This window comes from Pseudonaja textilis, chromosome 3 (assembly GCF_049901715.1).
Source record: "Pseudonaja textilis isolate UNSWEBS1 chromosome 3, rPseTex1.2, whole genome shotgun sequence".
Lineage (NCBI taxonomy): Eukaryota > Metazoa > Chordata > Lepidosauria > Squamata > Elapidae > Pseudonaja > Pseudonaja textilis.
In genome coordinates, this window is record NC_141992.1 from 168,801,211 (window position 1) to 168,819,973 (window position 18,763).

Genomic DNA, 18,763 nt, shown 5'->3' on the forward strand with positions numbered 1-18,763 from the left:
TTTTTCCTCAGGCATCACTTTTGAGTTCTGAAGCAGGTATTTGCAGCTGTGTTATTGTTGGTTTTAGCTTTGGCATCCAGTGCTATATTCAGTAGCATTGTGCCTTTGGAACAGAGGACTCACAATTATGTGCTTGCATTTTTGAGCCGTTCACCTCTATATTTGTCCTGTATTTAGTTAGGGTTAATAGTTAGCAGCAGTCAAGCATTTCAATATAAAAATCCCCCCTCCCCAAAACCTTATATTAAGGATCTAATATTTATCTGTCTTTTCTGGTGCATTTCTGAAAACTGGAAAAAAAAGTCATATATTTAAATTTCATTATTGAAGGCTTAGTTTAATTTTTTTTTTGCATGGAATTCTTGATTCTCATGTTTGTTTTAATTTAATATTACCCTTTATCTCCCCATATTGTATTATAAAACTACATTATAATTAAAAGTGTACCCTTCATACAACATAAGGGTAAGTAACGACAAAACCATAAAAGCTCCCAGACATTAAGGATTCTTCCATATATTATGATAATACTATAAGCCATAAAATCTCCTCATTATATTTAGGCTTAGTTAGATTTTTAAAGATAAGTCAGAAATATTTGAGAGAAATAATGGGATTTCTTGTACAAATATTTCTTCTATAAATTCTGTCTTTTAGTTTAAAAAATCGCTTTCATTTCTGGAAAAAAAAAGATGGGAAAGTAGATGGGGAAAACAAGGGGAATGCAGCCACTTATTACTCGACTACGTGTTTTCATGAATGACTAGTTAGGTTGTGAAAGTTGGAGAGGAAGAGCTTTCTTAGGATCGTGGAAAGACAATCCATGTTGAAAATAGAAGCTTATATTGTTTATACCAACCTTGTGTTGTCCAGGTTCATTCATTTCAAGACAGAAGAAATTCAGATGGAGATGACTGAGAATCTCCACAGACATTCAAGACAGAAGGCCAACTTGTTGGGGTGTTTTAGTCCAATCCATCTCAAAAACACCTAGCTAGAGAAGCAGTGGTGGGCTGCTGCTGGTTTGGACCAGTTCTAGCAAACTAGTAGTTTGGACGATCAGCTGGCCCCGCCTACCTACCCCCACCCTATCCTGCCCTATATTTCCATCTTTTTCAGCTTAGCTGATTCACGCGGCACAGTGGATTTCCACACCTCAGTTGTTCTACTTACCAGGGCTGCCCTAGAAGGTAAGCTGTAGAAGTTCAAATTGGTGTTTTTTGAATGCTGTGCGCACACGCAAAGCGCACAATCACAGAACCAGTTATTAAACTGGTTGCAGCCCACCACTGTAGAGAAGTCTGGCGTTGCATATTGTTGAAATTGTATAGGCATGTAAGTGAACTCAGTACCCATAGAAGCTTGTTAACAACAAACTAGCAACTGATACATATATGATAAGAGGAAGTATACAGAGCTTGAAATATAGGGATAGGACAGAGATATGCAAGTTTTGGAATACAAAAGTAAAGTATGTATGTTGTTGTTGATAGAGAATTTCTCAAACTAAAACCGGCTTCTGTGTTTGTGATTTTGAATCTTCTCATACACACAGATGTATCGGATATTATAGATAGCCGTATCCCAATTTTCATGCCTGCACCTAATATAAGCCCTACCCCCAAAATAAGTCCCTCTAGCTGTATGAGATGGGGCAAGGCACATACGTAAAAATCAAGCTAGGGCAGGGGTGGAGGTAGAGCTGTCCCATGCACCCTGCATCCGCTTACCTTAGGACCACCGCAGCTAGGCTTCCCACACAATGTCACCTGTTGCACTGCTGTCCGACTTCTTATGCACCCACATGCAGTTGCTTGTGCCCGGACCCCACAGGTGTATCACCCCATGCCACTGCTCATAGCAGGATGCTGAATGGCATATTGCTCCAGTACTGCTGTGCGCGCAACAGTGCAACATACCATGCAGCCTCCTTCCATGAGCGGCAGCATTAGCGCAGCAAGCCACACGTCCTACCACAAGCAATGGCACTAGTGCAATATGCCACATGGTGTCCTGCCAGAAGCAGCTGCAAATGACCACATAAGAAGTTGGTCAGCAGTGTGACAGGTGTCAGGACTTGGGAGGCTTGGCTGCGGTGGTCCTAAGTGGGTAAGATATCCCCCCAAAATAAGACCTGGTGCCCAAAATAAAATAAAACCGGGTTTTATTTTCGGGGAAACATGGTATATACATATATATGCTATGTGTATATAATGTAACTGTGGCATGTAGTTGTGGGCATAACAAGAGGACTAAGGCTTCCTCTTAACTGAAGGCAGTTTTCCTGTGAGATAATTATACATTTACCTCAGTTTTTTAGAAAAAATTGAAAATTGCTCCCAGAAAGAAATCAGGTCTTTGGAATTCAAGTAAGCTTTCTCTTCCTATGATGGTGAGTGTCATGTCAGTTTAACTTGTCTTATTATAAATTAACTAGTTGAGATTCATTTTGACTGGTGAACAGTTAATCAAGTTCTTTGAATAAGAAAGAAAGAGATATTAAGACAATTTTGCCCCCAAATCTCTTCTGTAGGTTTGTCTTTCCAAATTTCAAATATGTGATACAGTATGCCTATCTCTAAACTGGTAAGGACCAGAATTTGGGTTAAAGTTTGACTACTGTTGCTAATCCGGGTAAGATTTCAATTCAGTCTGTTTTACTCAGTTCATGATTTTTGTCAGATATTTAGATTACCGAGGATACCATTTTGAGTGACACAGTTCAGAAAAGATGTGATTTCCCTTCACCTTTTTAATGAGATTTCTTGACATTAATTGGCAAATGATGTATGTTTGCAGGTTGTGTAATGCCTAGTAAGAAATCATTAAATAAAATGTAGGCCCAGCAGTTTGGCTGATAACCAAACAACAATCCAGAATAATTAAAGATAAAAGATTTGAACCCTCCATTTTTCCCAAAGATATAACTGCAGCCACTGGAAAACAAAGGGCTCAAGGGACCACAATTGATTAATACATTAATTCTGATTTTGGTATACTCTTGACAGACCTGATTGAATTTATGACACTGATACTCATAGCTTCCAAAATAGCTATAAATTCTGTCCTTGGCTTTATTTTAGAAATACAGGAAGAAACTGCTGTTGCTGACATTCATAAACAATGTGCACTTGGGATTTCTTCATCCTTGTGTATCCTAAAGCAAGACACAATTCAGTATCTTTGAGATTGAATCTCACAATTGACTTACATTGCATGATGTTTCAATCATGAAGCATGTATGCAACCATGATCACAATTTTGATTGATATTTATTGTACAAATGTTAATGTTAGTATGGAGGCTATGAATTACCTTTTATTGTGTGAGAATGTAAGGGATAATGTAATAAGAATGAAATTGCCAAATGAGCTGAATACATATTTTTAAAAAATAGAGTATTACAAGTTTTAAAAGCATGATGCTTTGTGAAATTTTGAAAAAAATCATTTAAAGTAGTGTGTATCTTTTTGAACATGCCACACAATGTATGTGCCACACAATGTATGCCTAGTTTCAGGGAATTAGTGATGGTATACACGGCAATGAAATCTGATAGAAAATGAATAAATAAATGTTGTTAAATTCGTAAATTGTCCTAAACACTAGGGGAAAAAAATCTCATATGCATTATACATTATATCAGGAAAAAATGCTGAAAACTGGAATGGAATATACCTGTTACAGGAGCTATCATGTTGTCAACCTTCCTGGATTAAGCAGACAGGAAACATGACTAAGTCAGCTAAATCTACTTTATTTTAAAGCTACATTACAGAATTTAAAGGTACAAGCTCACCTCCACTTTAACCATCTGATCAATATGGGCGGTTTCTTTCCAAGTTTTTTTCTTGACCATAAAGTGATTGCAGGTATCTCCTTTCCTTGTCTGATTGTTTGTATGCAGCTTCTCTTTCCTTTGTCCCACAAGATCATTCACACATTCCATTATACATGTGGAACATTTCCCCCCAAATTTGGCAACTTTAAGATGTATAGATTTCAACTCCCCAATTAGGCTGGCTGGGGAAATCAAGAAATTAAAGTCCACACATTTTAAAGTTGCCAAGTTTGAACAACATTGATATAGACAAAATACTAACATTAAGAAATAAAAGGAAAAATCAGATGTGATTTTGGACAGAACTTTACATGTGAATTTTTGGTGAACTATTAATATCTTCAGAAAAGTTTTTGAACAAATAAAATTATATATACATATACATATACATATACATATGGATCTTTGGTTATTTGGGTTTTCTCCCGTGTAAAATTGGAAGTATCTTGGCAATGTTTTGATGAAATCTCATTTGTCGTCTTCAGGCTTGTGTCTTCGGCTTTGTGCTTCTCGGAGTAATGTGAGCTTGCAGCTGCTTCTTCCTTTTAACTGCTAGTGGGGGTGTGACTTGATTGGGTGGGGGGTTTGACTGTGTTCTGATTGGCTGGGGGTGTGTTCTGTTCAGGTGGGGGCTTGGTTGTGCTCAGGTTAGTCTTAGTTGCCGGGGGATTTGAGCTGGTGAGCTGTGATCCTGTTGTTTGGCTTCGCGTTCGTGGTCGTGCCACATCTTCATGGTGGACGTCCATTCACTTCATGTATGGGTTGGAGGGGTTTGAAGTGGGTAGTGATGCAGCTGCGGTATGGCTTCTGGTCTGTGGTCGTGTCTCATCATCTGTGTGGGTGTGAGTCTGCTTTCTACGTGGAAATGTGGTGGTAGCATCTTGTGTGGCCCTCATAGGTGTGGGTCTGGTGTCATACTTCATGTTAGGTACTCGTTTGTTAGTGAGGGCAGGTAGGCGGGAGGTATCATCTCGTTTATTCATGCTGTGTGGGCGTTTTTCTATCTCTATGGCTTCTCTGATTATTCTGTTGTTGAAGTGTTTGGTTTTGGCGATAGTTCTGGTATTTTTAAAGTCAATCTCATGTCCTGTAGCTTTGAGGTGTTGGACCAGGGAAGAGGTCAGTTCTTTTTTGATTGAGTTCTTGTGTTCTTCAGTGCGTGCATTTATTCTTCTGTTGGTTTGTCCGATGTATGTGGTGGGACAGGCGGTGCATGGGATTTCGTATACTCTAACTCAATTCTGTCTTTAGGGTTTCTTAGGATGGTGGATATTTTTCTGTTTGTGCAGAATGCTGTCTTAATGTTATGTTTTTGGAGGATCTTGCTGATTTTGAAACCCCAACCAAAATCCAAGACAGAGAACAAGAGAACGGCAAAGCCGTTTTCTTAAGTTTTCGCAGGTATTTGTTTGGTATTCAGCTTTGTTCGTGTATTTTCCCACGTCATTATAGTTGTGCTTTTAAAGTTGTAGCAACGTTTCGGCAGAATGATGGCAGATGAGATTCTGCCGAAACGTTGCTACAACTTTAAAAGCACAACTATAATGACGTGGGAAAATACACGAACAAAGCTGAATACCATACCTACCTACCTACATACATACATACATACATACGCAGGTTTTGGCGCATTCAGGTCTTTTCCCGTGTAAGATTGAGAGTATCTTGGCCAAGGGAAAAGACCCGAACACACCAAAAACTGCATACCTGTATCCATGAAAATCTACAAAAACAAATACACACACATGCACACACACACACACACACACACACACACATAAGCAGGTTTGTCGGCTTCGGTGATAGCAGGGATTCGCCTTCTCTGCGATCCCTGCTGTGCTAGCCGCCTTGGTGCCTCCGATCCTGACGGATTTGGAGGCTAAGGCTGCCCTGTTGGGACAGCTGAAGAAAGGGGGGATCCGGACAGGGGTTGTGGGGTATCGCAACCCCCCCCCCCCAGCCGGCAATAACCTCCTTCTCTCAAGACGGTGGAGCGGCGGTCTTTATGGCCGCCATAAAGAAGCCGGCAACTGGATAAAGAATGCGCAGGAGGAAGAAGGAGTTTTAAAACGAAAGTTTTTTCTTTTTCTTAAGATTGAGAGTATCTTGATGACGTTTTGACAAGGTCCCACTCACCATCTTCAGGCTGGTGCTTTCGGCTTCGTGCTTATGCGAGCAAAGCCTGATTGGAGCTGCCGGCTCTCTATAAATACTGGTGGGGACCTTGGCTGTGTTGTCATTTCTTGATTGGTTGATGGAGTTGATGTTTGCAGATTGGCTGCCTTTTTCGTAAGGCCATATGTGGCTGAGGTATTGGCTGTGTGTCTATCAGCCTCCTGTTTTGTAACTACCTGGGTAATGGGCTGTGTGATGACCTTCTGAATTCTATTGTTTTGACATCCTGGGTCTTGTGCTATAATCTCCTGGGTCATTGGCTGTATTGTAACATCCTGAGGTTTTGTGATCTAACCTCCTGATTTCTATGATGTGATATCCTGATCTGGTGGCCTTGATGTGACGTTCCGGGTTTTGGTATGGCTCCGAGTTTGAGGGCTGGATATGTGTTCATGGTGGGTGTCAATTTGCTTGTTTAGGGGTCGGGGTGTGTGGCAGCTGGTGATGCAGCCGTGGTCTGGTTTCTAGATGGTAGTTGCCTTTTGTCTACGGGGTGGGTTCGGGTTTGAGTCTGGTGAGGGAGATTGGTGGTGGCATCATGTGTTGTTTTAGGTCTGGTGTTGTTTTTCGTGGCTGGGACTCGTTTGTTGATAAGGGCTAGTTTCCAGATTTCTAGTAGGCGGGAGGTATTGTCCCATTTATTCATGTTATGGGGGTGTTTCTCTATTTCGATGGCTTTCCTGAATTTATAGAGAGATGGCAGCTCTGATCATGCTTTGCTCGCACAAGTACGAAGTTGAAAGCACCAGCCTGAAGATGGCGAGTTGGACCTTGTTGAAACATCACCAAGATACTCTCAATCTTACAAGGGAATAGACCAGAACATGCCATGACCTGAATACCTGTACCCGTTAAAATCTACAAAAACAAATATATATATATACATACATACATACATACATACATACATACATACATACATGAAAACACACACACACACACACACACACACACACACACACATATAATACCATATATATATATATGTGGTATTCAGCTTTGTTCGGGTATTTTCCCACATCATTATATTGTGCTATTAAAGTTGTAGCAACTTTTCGGCAGAATCTCATCTGCCATCATCAGGCTTCTGTATTGTGTTCATCTGTGAGTCAGACTTTCACAGCCGTTTCAGTTTTAAATTTGGGGCTAGCCTACTGCTGTGCCAGAATGGTTTTTTCTTCATCCTGATTGGTTGGGAGTCTTGCTCTGTGTTTATTGGTCTTGGAGTTTGCTGTGTTCTGCTTGATTGGTGTTTCTAATATCTTCTAACAGAAGATAGATAGATAGATAGATAGATAGATAGATAGATAGATAGATAGATAGATAGATAGATAGATAGATAGATATAGATATAGATATAGATATAGATATAGATATAGATATAGATATATTTGTTAAGTTTTTGTGGGTATTTATATGTATGGTATTCAGCTTTGTTCGGGTATTTTCCCACGTCATTATAGTTGTGCTTTTAAAGTTGTAGCAACATTTCGGCAGAATCTCATCTGCCATCATCAGGCTTCTGTATTGTGTTTGTCTGTGAGTCAGACTTTCACAGCCGTTTCTGTTTTAAATTTGGTGCTAGCCGACATAGCAAACTGCAAGACCAATAAACACAGACCAAGATTCCCAAGCAATCAGGATGAAGAAAAAACCATTCTGGCACAACAGTAGGCTAGCACCAAATTTAGGTGTATGTCTAGGTGTGTTCGGGTCTTTTCTTATGTAAGGTTAAGAGTATCTTGGCGACGTTTCGGCGAGGTCCCACTCGCCATCCTCAGGCTGGTGCTTTTGGCTTTGTGCGAGAGCAAGCAGTGTGTGATCGGAGCTGCCGTCTCTCTATAAATACTGGTAGTGGGGCTGGTGTGCTGGGCTGGTTGGCTGTGCTGCTGCCTCTTGATTGGTTGATGGAGTTGATGTTGGTATAATGGGCTGTGTGATGGCCTTGTGAATTTTGTCATGGAGATATCCTGGATCTTGTGCTGTAATCTCCTGGGTTGTTTATTTTGTAGTGATCTTTTTTCCATTATCCTCTTGTGTTTTAATGGCTTGGGTAATGGGTTGTGTGATGGGCTTGCGAGTTCTTTTGTTGTGGTATCCTGGGTCCTGCATTGTAATCTCCTGGGTCGTTTGTGTTTTGATCTCTTTTCCATTAGCCTCCTGTGTTGTAAGGGCTTGGGTAATGGGTTGTGTGATGACCTTGTGAGATTTATTGCTGTGGGATCCTTGGTCTTGTGCTGTGATATCCTTGGTCATTTGCTGTGTTGCAACTACTTGAGTTCTTGTGGTGTAATTTCCTGAGTTTTCTGATGTGTTTCGGCAGAATGTCATCTGCCATCATCAGGCTTCTGTATTGTGTTCATCTGTGAGTCAGACTTTTACAGTTGTTTCAGTTTTAAATTTTGGGCTAGCTACTGCTGTGCCAGAATGGTTTTTTCTTCATCCTGATTAGTTGGGAGTCTTGGTCTGTGTTTATTGGTCTTGGAGTTTGCTGTGTTCTGCTTGATTGGTGTTTCTAATATCTTCTGTCTGTTTTGTGGCTTTTTTTGTCTTGATTGGCTGGCAACATTGTGTTCCTGTATTGGAGGCTTTTAGTGCAGCTTGGCTCCGAGTAAATGGACGGCTAGGTTTCATCTGGGTGCCTGGTTGGGGTGTGTTTGAGATGGAGGTATTGGGGGGATCTGTTTGTGCCCAGGTGTTTGCCTGGCTTGTGGTGTGGAGATTTTTTTTTGTTTGTGAGTGCAGGCTTCCAAATAATTGACAGTCTGGTGGAGTCATCTCTTCTATTCATGCTTTCAGGTCTTTTTTCAATCCCTATGGCTTCTCTGATAATTCTGTGGTTGGGGTTTTCTATAGTGGCTAGGGTTTTGGTGCCATTGAAGTTGATGCTATGACCTGTGGCTTCCATATGTTGGACTAGTGAGGAAGTGTGTTCCAGCTTTTTTACTGCATTTTTGTGTTCATCCAGGCGGGTACTTATTCTTGTATTGGTTTGTCCAATGTATGTGGCCGGGCATGGTGCACAGGGGACTTCATATATGTCTTGGTTTTCCAGGTCAATTTTATCTTTGGGGTTTCTAAGGATGGCTGCTATTTTTCTGTCTGTTTTGAAAGCAGTTTTGATGTGATGCCTGTGTAGTATCTTACTGATTTTGTCTGTAGTACCTCTTATGTAGGGCAGGACAGCTGTTCCATAGGTCTTTTCATCTTCTAGGTCTCCATTATGTCTCAGTGTGTTTTTGTGGATCAAGCCGGTGATTTTGCTTTTGTGGAAGCCGTTGGCTGTCAGTACTTTAGTCAGGGTGCATAGTTCAGTCTTTATGTGTGTCTTATCTGCCAGGTGTTTGGTTCTAGCGATTAGTGTTTTGGCCACGGAGTTTATCTGTGCTGGGTGGTGGTGGGATTGGGCATTGAGGTAGCGGTCGGTGTGTGTTTTCTTCTGGTATATGGTGTGTCCTAGTGTGCCATCTGGTTTTTTGTAGATTAGTACATCTAGGAATGGTAGTTGTTTGTTTGTTTCTGTTTCCATGGTGAACTTGATTTTGGGGTGTGTGCTTTTTAGGTGTGCTAGGAGATTGTTTAGGTATTCTTTTCCATAGGGCCAAATGTGTCATTGATGTATCTTAACCACAGTTTGGGTTTGTGGGTGGCATTAGCTAGGGCTCTGGATTCGAATTCTTCCATGAACAGGTTTGCAATGACGGGTGACAGTGGTGATCCCATAGGGGCTCCTTCAATTTGCTTGTATCTTTGTCCTTTGTATACAAAATATGTGTTGGTTAAGCAGTGTTCTGCTAGTTCCATGAGGTGTTTAGAGACCAAGACTCCCAACCAATCAGGATGAAGAAAAAACCATTCTGGCACAGCAGTAGGCTAGCCCCAAATTTAAAACTGAAACAACTGTAAAAGTCTGACTCACAGACGAACACAATACAGAAGCCTGATGATGGCAGATGACATTCTGCCGAAACGTTGCTACAACTTTAAAAGCAAAGCTATAATGACGTGGGAAAATACCTGAACAAAGCTGAATACCAAAGATGTAAGTACCCACGAAAACTTAAGAAAACAAATACACACACACACACTTTCTTGGAAATTGTAGAACCAATGAAAGCTTGCTACTTTACAACCATGCTCAATGTAATGTTAATACTCTCTGGAAGCAAATGGATATTTTCTAATACACAAACACAGTTAAATAGTTAATGTGATGCCTGATATGGCTCTACAAGTTTTTCATGTTATTTCACAATAGTGCTATGTAAAAACAGTTAACAGTAAAATAAATAGTAAAATAAAAAGTTATCTGCCTGTTGCAATCAAAGTAACAAATTTCAGTTACTCATGCAATTTTTTGGATAAAATATATTGAAGAAACAATATATAAATATTCTTTTTGTCAGCTGAATTTAAAAGTACATGTATGACTGTTTATATACACAACTCTGTATTTGAGGGAGCTACATTAATAATTTCATCAAAGGAACGGCTGATTTATGTTACTTATGCAACAGAATTTAAAGAGACAAAAGAGGGATTTAAAAAAAGATTTTAATACACACACACACAAAACTCAAGACAGCCATCATACCAATATTTTTTCTTCATCATATTTTTCTCCACAACAACAAGGCTATGAAGTGGGCCAAAGTCATCCAGCCGGTTTTTTATGCCTGAGAGAGGCCTAGAACTCAGAGTCTCTTGGTTTTGAGGCTAACATCTTAGCTACTAGACCAAACTACCTCTAAAATAGCTTTATTTACATTTATTTATATATTTATAATTTTTAAAAAATAGCTTTTGTTTTTATTTTATTTAGCTTGTATCATTCCAAGTTATTTAAACTATGCAATGACATATACTTAAAAAAATGAATAACAAATAATTTTAAAAATTAATATATAGTTCTTTAGGAAGGAAGGAAGGAAGGAAGGAAGGAAGGAAAGGGAAAGGAGTGAAAGGAAATGAAATGAAATGAAAACAAAAAAAAGAAAACAAAAGAAAAGAAAAGAAAAGAAAAGAAAAGAAAAGAAAAGAAGGAAGATTCCAAATATACAGGTGAAACTCGAAAAATTAGAATATCATGCAAAAGTTCATTTATTTCAATAATGCAACTTAAAAGGTGAAACTAATATATGAGATAGACTCATTACATGCAAAGCAAGATAGTTCAAGCCGTGATTTGTCATAATTGAGATGATTATGGCTTACAGCTCATGAAAACCCCAAATCCACAATCTCAGAAAATTAGAATATTACATGCAATCAATAAAACAAGGATTGTACATAGAACAATATCGGACCTCTGAAAAGTATAAGCATGCATATGTACTCAGTACTCGGTTTGGGCCCCTTTTGCAGCAATTACTGCATCAATGCGGCGTAGCATGGAAGCTATCAGCCTGTGGCACTGCTGAAGTGTTATGGAAGACCAGGATGCTTCAATAGCGGCCTTCAGCTCTTCTGCATTGTTTGGTCTCATGTCTCTCATCTTTCTCTTGGCAGTGCCCCGTAGATTCTCTATAGGGTTCAGGTCAGGCGAGTTTGCTGGCCAATCAAACACACTAATCCCACGGTTATTAAACCATGTTTTGGTGCTTTTGGCAGTGTGGGCAGGTGCCAAGTCCTGCTGGAAAATGAAGTCATCATCCCCATAAAGCTCATCTGCGGAAGGAAGCATGAAGTGCTCCAAAAATCTCCTGGTAGATGGCTGCGTTGACCCTGAACTTAATGAAGCACAGTGGACCAACACCAGCAGATGACATGGCTTCCCAAATCAACACAGACTGTGGAAACTTCACACTGGACTTTAAGCATCTTGCAGTGTGTGCCTCTCCATCTCATATATTAGGTTCATCTTTTAAGTTGCATTGCTGAAATAAATGAACTTTTGCACGATATTCTAATTTTTCGAGTTTCACCTTTAACATATTGGATTCTATACACACACCCTTATTTCATACTGGTGTCTATAATATTACAGATTTCCTTGGGAAGCTACTAAATGGAGCACTTGTGGAGAGAAATTCTGAGAAACTGATCCATTTACCAGCTCCTCTTTCCAACTTTTCAAAATAAGTCATAATTACTTTGTTTATTATTTCAATGGCTTACAATGATATATCATGGTATACTGGTGGAAGTACAATAAAAGAATAACATTTTGGCTCATATATATTTAAATAATGAAAGATTGTTAAGAATATAGGAAGTTTCCTTATCAAATCAGATTTATTATTTATCTATTTAAATTTTAAACTAGACGACTTCTGCAGGCAAAGTTCATGTTTACTCAGTGAGTTGTGTTTTCTTTCCTGAATAATTATGACATTCACACAATTGCTAGCTTCAGATGTAACATTAATTCATACTTCAGCATTAGCTGGTTGATCCTAGCAGATCCAGACTATTTTAAAATTATGGACATCGTAAAATAAATGTATAATATTACTATCTGTTTATCACCATACAGATCAGAATGCACTAACATTTTGGAATGTGGCTTTACATATAAACTTGTACAAATATAAACAATTTTGTCACACTTAGATATTTTAAACACATCAAGAAGCTAATTATGTTCTTATGGAATGGTGAAATACTAGTGATCAAAAGCTGCAACTTTACATGAAAATTAAAGCTTTGCTGTTTAAAATTATATTGCTGAGTATATCTGTTAACTTCTGAAAAGTAATGAAACAAAATTGGAAAAGTTATACCATTATAAGTAAAATTGGAAGGTTAGCATTTGTTACTCTTGAACCTGGCAGATTCTCAGTTCTAAGCATAGCAGGAATTCTTTCACATTTGCACATTTGAAGGCAGTTTCATTTATTTGGGCATTAATGGGTAACAAATTAAATGCTGACTTTGGAGTAGTATTTATTTTAAAATGGCAGGTAAAAATCATATTAATGAAAATGGAATAGTTCTTTTTACTTAACTATTAATAAAGTTTTGCAAAACAGAAATATAATTTACAAAATAGCTGAATTGCAGTACATTCACTTAAGACATTTTTCTTTGGTTTAGATGTCTTGGCTGCCTCTGAAACTTCTGTGGTTTTGAAAGTATTAGAGAAGGGTTTTTTTAAGCTAAGTCAACAATATTCAGTATTACCAATAATTAATATTATACAAAATTTGAATAATGAGCAGGAATTTTTGAATAGATAATTGGAGCTTTCTTTATCTCAAATCAATAGCTTCGTATCTTGAGGCATATAATAAGCTTTTTATGATCTTAAGTTGTTAAATTAACACAAAGTATTTTGGAGTCACAACAGATGTACAAAAAAGGTTGGTTGACTTTATTCTTACATAGGAATTGCAATAAATCTCAAGGTAAGTAATATGTCAGCCTCAGATCCACCTTGAATCAGATTTGGGGCTATCACAAGGGAGGATAGGTAATGGTGAGAATGAAAGTAAAGTGAGAAGGGAGGATAGCCACAACAACATTCCTTAGCCAGAGTTCAAGGCTGAGTTGCTGGAGTTTGGAGGAGAGTGACTGGATTTGGTGGGAGTTCAGAATGGAGGTGGATTGGACAGTATGATTTGAGGGTCATCAAAAAGGGTGTCGGATCGGATGTGAGTTTAATATAGCAGGGGAAAATGTGGGATTTCAGATTTGGGTTTTCCCAGATTCCTTCTCTAATAAATTCTTACTTGGATGGACTTTGTCTCTGGGTGCTGAATTGGGATGGAGAGTTTGGTTGGAATGCTGACATAGTACACATGCTTTAGTGGGGTCCTTTGGTAACTGTTGTTACCATAGCTTGTTATATTTTATATTTTGTTTTGTTTGAATTTTAGTTACACACCTTGTTTTGTTCAATTTTTATTTGTAGTTGTATAAAAAATATTTGTAAAACAACTTTAAGAAACTGCTGGTCACTATAGTTTTCCAGGTAAACAAATTTATTGCACATAATTGTTCTATCACAGTAATGGCTAACCTTTTTCTCATGGCGTGTCAAAAGTGTGTGTGTGCTCGTGCATGCATGCCTGCACCCATAATGCAATGTGTGCATGATCCCCTGCATGTGCACCGTGCATCTCTGCGCATCTGCATGCGACCCCCATGCATGCACGGCAGATACCTGACAATCAGTTGGCTGCTGGGGGGTGCGCGCGCATATGCAGTGGGTCTGTTCAGGGCAACCTCATGTGCTGGCAGAAATGGCTCTGTGTGCCACTTCCGGCATGCATGCCATAGGTTCGCCATCATGGTTCTATCAGCTTTAATAGAATGAGAGCTAAAATTTATAGAAAGAGAAATTGCCAATATTTTTAATTTTCTGCTTTAATGTATAAATGTCAGGAGTGTAGGTTATGTGAACTTTGTATGTGTATGCATATGTTACACTCTGAAATTGGTATTATCAGTTGGTTAAAATGATAGATGTCTATATACAGGGTATTTCTTAATAGCACCTGTTATAAGTCAAATCACTTCCTTCTGATATTCAGATTAACATAGAATTGATTGATGGAATAGGCAGGGTTGGCATTCCCTTTAAAAATGTATTTGTCTTGTACAAACAATATTTTGGTGGTAGATATGATTGCTCTTATATATCCTTTGTCACAGAGAAAATCAACTACACACTCCTGGTTTTCAAGGGATATAAAAGCAATGAAATCTCCAAGGAGATATCTATACTGCAGAAGTAGAATTTTTCAGCTCTATAGGAATCTCACCAAAGTTTAATTATACTCAGTGGTATCATTGAAGAAATAATTAAGTATCTGATATTAACATTAAAGCATGACACATTACCCAGCAAAAATTTTCAGCTGTTTTGAGATTTTGAGTAACTTGTAGCACTTTGTAATATATTTGATATAAGGATAAACTAGCTCATAACTGTATTGACTTTGGCATGGCAGCTACACTTTTAGTAAGGAATATGTCCAGAGCATCACCCTGGGTTTTGGAAAAGTTTCAATTGTAAATGCCTAAGGATGTGGATAAGTTCAAAATAGGGCAAATGCCCAAAGACTGCTTAATGCCATTTCTCCACTAGTAAGTAATAACAATTTCATAAACCACTAAACCAGTGGTGGAATTCAATTTTTTTTACTACCGGTTCTGAGGGCGTGGTTTGGTGGGTGTGGCAGGGAAAGGATACTGTAAAATCTCCATTCCCTCCCCACTCCACTAACCTGCTTTCCAGCTCCGTTCTCCTGTGCAGGCAATAAAAGAAGACCCAGCCGATCACCTGGGACTCGGGAGGCAGAGAATAGATAGGGTTGGCAGGGCCAGTCAGTGGTGGTATTTGCCAGTTCTCCAAACTACTCAAAATTTTCGCTACTGGTTCTCCAGAACTGGTCAGAACCTACTGAATACAACCTCTGCATCAAATCATTATTGAAATGATATAAAATCTGTCTCATTACTGGTATACTAGGGCAGTGATTGAATGTCTCCAGAAGACCCTGAAAGTCACTAATCGAGAAATGAGCATGGCTGGTGAGCCAGCTTCTTCAATAGATGTTGAATGTTATATACAGCAAGGCCTACATTAAGCAGCCTTTTGGTTTTTGCACTATTATGAGCAGGTATTAAATGCCTTACTAATTGTAATATGCGGTTGGTCTTTCCAACTTGTAGGTTATTAGTTATCAATTGTTGTGAATACATCTTCCTGAGACTCTAAAATTTCCAAATTCGTTCCACAGGTATTTTAAGAACTTGTCTGGTTTTGGTCCATTTTATAACATGAAAAATGGATCCCAAATATATGAAGAACCAAATGTTTTTCCTTACAACCTGACTATACCTGGAAGGTTTTGTCTGGTAATCTGACTGGAATTGTCCAGAACTCAACAATAGGCATAATAAAAATAGGACTGTTTTTAGTTAATAAGAAGGAAATCCTCCCTTAGCTTATATATGAATATATTTTCCCAGCCTCATATTTTGATGACATAGTTTTATACATTTTTTTAATTCACAGCATTTTATTGCTTAATTCCCTTTAAAATATTTATTCCAGGATTGTACAGAAAAATCATCAAAAACAATATATAAGTATTAGCATTGTGATTTGTCTCATTCTACACTTGTGTTTGTATGTATTTGTGAATATAGTATAAATATATGGAAAGTACATTTTTGTCTAAAATACTACCAATATTATTAGTAAACAATTTAACTGACACTAAGGGTGTGTTTTTTAAAAACTGGCTAGGTAGCTGAACAGCTTGCTAGAGTCAAAGAATTGTATGCTATTCATATTATAACTCTAGATATTATCCAGTTTTTATTAACAGAGAGGGTTGTGCAACTTAGAACTTTTCTTATTTCTAAATAAACATTGTTTGCTTATTTGTTTTATGTGAAAACCGGTAGATACTTTGTTTTATATCTCTGATATAGTAAGAGCTGTGGATAGGCAAACAAATCCGTCTCTGAAATAAAAGTGATTTTGATGTGATATACAAACTGCTAGGACATGATAGCAACTTTAAATGTTTATCTTAGTAATCCCTCTGCTTTCAATTAGTGGTCATTTAGTGCACATGCAGTTTGTGTTCAAAGAGCATATTAATTTCAGTGTAAGATGAGAACATAGAAAAAATGATAAGCTGCTTTGGCAATAAAAATGTTTATTATAAAACATTCTGAGAATGAATATGAATGCAAATATTTACCTATATTAGTGTAGCAAGAAAATAATAATAAAGCTGTGAACTAAAGAATTAGAATCTGAGGATCCTTCATGATTACAAGGAGCACAAGCATGATCAACATGTGCCCTAAATCAGGATTGAAAATATTTCTAAATTGAAGATTATCCAACTGCTGAATATATTCTTGTTTGGGAGTGAATAAAGGTTTCAGGGTAGAAACAAAACATGCACAATTTTTTTCCCTAGAAAGAAACAAAGATAGAAGTAATTAATGACCCTGACTCTGTGCCAAAAAAGCTTTCTTCTGACAACTCTAACTTAATTAAAACTTAAGACGTTTCAGTGGCCTCTGAAAGCTCTTGATGGGGTGAACTCTTGCAAACTCGTGAGAAAATTTTGTAAATTAAAGGAAAAAGATGTGTGTTACTAGTGGTGCCATGACTCTAATCCCTGACAGCCAAAGAATCTATTTAACCAAAATCTTTTCTTTTAACTGGCTCACACCTGCAGGCTTACTGGTACTTCCTCTGCAACAGAAAAACCATTTTTGTGTGTTTTACTGGAGATCAGATAATAGTGGTCCTGCTGTTTCTTTTGTTTTTGTGCATTATTCATTAGGCTGTGAATAGTAAGCAACGCTTGATATGCTTGGCTTACTTTCGGTAGTAAGTTTGGCAGAAAGCTTTAGGAGACACAATATTAGTGAACAGGGGGGAAATAGTTCAAATGAAAGTTGCAGCGGAAGAACAGGCAAAGTGACAGACCTGCTGTTCTCACACAACCAAGTTACAAGGAACTGTGTTCTGGTTTGCATGGTACTTGTTTTGTGCAATGAGGACCCCACTGAAATTATCTTCTTTTAACTGATGCAACTCCCATTCAATCCGAGGGAGCATTCGTACTTTTACCAGGTATACCGTATGTATACAGTATAATGCCCATGTTATTAGTGGTAGAGAGAGTCTATGCTGTGGAATGATGTGTTTATTTCATGACAGAAGAGCATCAATAATAATATTTGCATGTTGAGATACATTGTCCTCATATTTATGATAGAAATCTATATCATTTTATATTACAGATGTAATTTGTTTTCTAATTATTACACAGTCAATATGCGAACAGTAATTGAGCTGTTTCTTTTTTAGCTTTCTCACAGTTTTTCAACAATATTGATAGAAGTGTGTGTGTGTGTGTGTGTGTGTGTGTGTGTGTGTGTGTATTTCTTAAGTTTTCACGGGTACTTACATGTATGGTATTCAGCTTTGTTCGGGTATTTTCCCACGTCATTATAGTTGTGCTTTTAAAGTTGTAGCAATGTTTCGGCAGAATCTCATCTGCCATCATTAGGCTTCTGTATTGTGTCGAGACAAGAAATACCTCAGATAGTAAACTAGATTTGCTTTAAAAAATACAGTGGAAAATGTATTTTGGAATGTTGAAAATTTCAGCAACTTCTCTCCTCCCCCCTCTCTCTTTCTGCCTCTCTCCCCCCTGTCTGTCTCCTTCTCTCCTGTGTGTCTGTTTGTGCCTGTGCCATAGAAACTTCAGAAGACTTTTGCAAACATTATCTACCTCATAAAAATCAACTGTACCTACTAGAAACTTTACTATGCTTATGTGATCACTATGTGATACATTATTAGTCTTATTTTATGAATATATTTACCATTCCTTTGAAATGCATTTTTGTTCCTCAGTATAATTTAGAATAGATTTTTAAAGCAACTACTGTAACCAAATATGTTTGGATGCTACGAAGGTTTTCCACTGAAAAAATCAAAATTTAAGAAGATCTTGTTTCATGCTGTGGGCAGAAATCAGAGTCAGTAATGCTTGCAAAAACAGGGCTTTTTTAAGCAAAAATTTGTTGTGGGTCACTATGAATGTATTTTAAAGTTTCACATTATAGTCTGTTTTGAATTAGGTTGAGCTACAAATTAAGTTACTTAACATTTTAGTATATCTAACATATAATTAAGAGAAACATTTTTGTTTATAGAAAATGTAAGCTTATTCCATGCATGCAGATTTATGGAAAATTTATATAAACATTTATGTTAAAGTCACTATTTATAATGAAGTGTAACTTCCATATCACTAGATG

General features: G+C 37.9%; 1 protein-coding gene across 4 annotated transcripts in view; it reads left to right on the forward strand.

Moving 5' to 3' along the window:
- Nucleotides 1-18,763, forward strand: part of ZFHX4 (zinc finger homeobox 4) — a 193,153-nt gene that overhangs the window by 84,128 nt on the left and 90,262 nt on the right. The gene's annotated exons all lie outside the window — the stretch shown is intronic.